Consider the following 2,709-nt stretch of genomic DNA (forward strand, 5'->3'; position numbering starts at 1 on the left):
GAGTTCGCGTACAACGATTCACCTAACCGCAGCACCGGTTACAGTCCGTTCCAGATTTTGTACGGTATGCATCCGCGAGGAGTGCATGAGTTACGGGATTTGGGGAAACTTGAGAAGCGGAGTGCTGATGGGGAAGAGTTCGCTCAAGCAATGAGCAATTTACACGAACAGGTCAAGCTGAAGTTACAGGACAGCAGTCTGAAATACAAGCAGCGAGCTGACACAAAGCGTCGGGAAGTTCAGTTTAACGTTGGGGATGAAGTCCTTGCGTATCTACGTAAGGAGAGGTTTCCGAAGCGGGAGTATAACAAGCTAAAATTTAAAAAGATCGGCCCTTGCAAAATCATCCGCAAATTTTCTGCGAACGCTTACGAAATACAGTTGCCACCCGAAATTGGAATTTCTCCCATTTTCAACGTAGCAGATCTGTTTCCCTATGTAGCCAATTCAGAAGATGATACAGCAACTACAACACCACAGAAAGACAGCTATGAGGAAGGTTCTTGGACGAGACAACTACCAAAGGCACCACCCCTTGAGATCGAAGGAATACTGGACACACAGGTAGCTAGACGCACACGCAGGAAGGAGTATCTGCGATATTTGGTCAAGTGGCGGAACCGTCCAATAGAGGACAGTTCTTGGCTCGACGCAGCGCAGATAACTAAAGCGGGCTACTCTGTTGACGAGCTCATGGAACGGAGCCATGACTTTTTGCCACCCCGGGAGCCTGATGCAGGAGCATCCAGCTCCAAGGAGACAGAGACTCAATGACTGGTTCGTGCAGAAACAGGACACGACTTCAAGGGTGATTGGACAGGTCACCAAAAGGAAAAATTGGTTGTTGTTTTTAGTTAATCATTATTCATTTCTTTTCTTTTATTTAATTACAGCACAAGTTAAGTTACTGGTAGTTAGCTAGGTAACCAACAACTGTTTTAGTTAATTTATTGTTTAAAGAAACAGGTAACAGTTAAAGAATTCAGTTTCTAAACAGTTAGATTCAGTGTAGCTCAAAATGAAAAAAACACGATGTAAGAGGGATCTTTTTTTTGGGTTCACCTCAGAAGAAGTAAGGAAAATATAGCAAGACAGTATTCAAGCAATATAGAAAGACACCCTCTGTAATTGAAGCATTGATTTCTTTTCCTGAATATAAATTACTGTTCATTACTTTTCTGTGTTATACAACTGAGAGTTACAAACATTTGTTATTTTGAAACAAATTAAGATAGAACGATATTCATATGCTGTAACTAGAAATATTGAAGCAATTACAGGCCTCAGGCCGAAACCATAAGTACATTGCCAGGTCTATCACACAGCAAGAAGCGTAAAGCGGCCAAGCAGCATATGCATACAACGTTGCGAGGATAAAGTAAAGACAGACTTCGTACCAAGTCAAGTTACGGCCAAACCGAACAGAGCCCATAAGCCAACACAAAGAGTCACACGGTCATTTACAAATCAACACAGCGACTATTAACAAAGGTAACAATTCCAGAACCGTTGCTTTCATTTATACAGTATTTCATAAGTCTTCGTAAACCACAGCCCAATAAATAACAACAGAGTCACATAACAAAAGCGGCACCGCCGTAACAGCATAAGTCTAAGGTATAGACGCATGGAGGTCATACAATGACACAGAGGAACGAAACCCTGAAGATGTGAACGCCAGCAAAGGGCACGACCATTCTACAAAACCTAACCAACAGAACCCTACAGCAAGTACATACTGCATAATCTAAGAAACGCTGGAATAAGAGTAGACCCTACCCGGTCACAAGGGTACCAGAGATTGGAGGAAGCTGAGGACTGCACATTTGAAACCCTCGCGAGCAGAGCTCCCAACCCACCTGCACAGGACCATTGAATGAGTTAAGACATTTCTATAACCAGAATAAATGTCAGAAGAAGCCGAGTAAATATTGTAAGATGCAAGAGTAAGAGAACCGTGAACTTACCCAAGGGTCGACGAAGGCTGCCGAGCCACAAAACGAAACCATAAGCTGAAAGGCACAAGAACCCTGTAAGCATCGATAACAGGTGGCAGAGGACGATAAAACATAGAACCAGAGGTTACCTTGAAGCCTGGTTGCGTTCGGAGGGAAGATAGCTTTGTGGCTGCGAATACCTGCACAGGACCAGAGCTCAGAAACCGGAAACCAAAGGATTGTTTCGCCAAAGCCATAAAAATACAAACCCTTACCACAGACTTCCAAACTAGGTCGACGAAGACAGCAGCTACAGCAAAGGATTTGCATTTCGAACAGAGCCACAACCAGTGACAGAGTAAGGGATATGGTGGGATAGCGCGCGAGAGCAGCGCCATAACAATACAGAGCAGGTAACAGAAGGAGACGGAGTGTAGCTGAGTCGAGAGGCCACCATCAGTGACAGAGTGAGAGATAGGTTGTGTTAGCGCACAGAGGGCAGCGCTATAACCACGCGGAGCTGGAACAGAAGGGAGAACGAGTGCAAATGAGCCGAGACTAAACCTTAAGGGTTTTACAAAGGCGGAAAGCCACGGAGAGGACCGGTGATCAAACCTGTTAACCGGAAGATGAGAACGTAAATGCGCCTCGGTATTAGGACAGATATTTACCCGCGCCAAGTGTGACCACGTGGGACTGAAGTGAGTCACGTGGCTGAGACCACGTCACCAGGGCTGGGCCATCAGTACCTTTTTGCTCATATTTTTTGATA

The 2,709-nt window shown here is 44.9% G+C and overlaps 1 long non-coding RNA gene across 1 annotated transcript; it reads right to left on the reverse strand.

Moving 5' to 3' along the window:
* Positions 1–1,806: 1,806 nt before the first annotated feature.
* LOC149196987 (uncharacterized) lies at positions 1,807–2,147 on the reverse strand. Its single transcript, XR_016254163.1, has 3 exons — positions 2,087–2,147; positions 1,968–2,012; positions 1,807–1,859 (listed from the first exon to the last, which is right to left on the reverse strand). It is a non-coding gene; the product is annotated as an uncharacterized LOC149196987 (long non-coding RNA).
* Positions 2,148–2,709: the final 562 nt, after the last annotated feature.

Source organism: Pinus tabuliformis, chromosome 2_2, assembly GCF_031772625.1.
Source record: "Pinus tabuliformis cultivar Carrire ecotype Pingquan chromosome 2_2, CPIR1, whole genome shotgun sequence".
NCBI classification, from domain to species: domain Eukaryota; kingdom Viridiplantae; phylum Streptophyta; class Pinopsida; order Pinales; family Pinaceae; genus Pinus; species Pinus tabuliformis.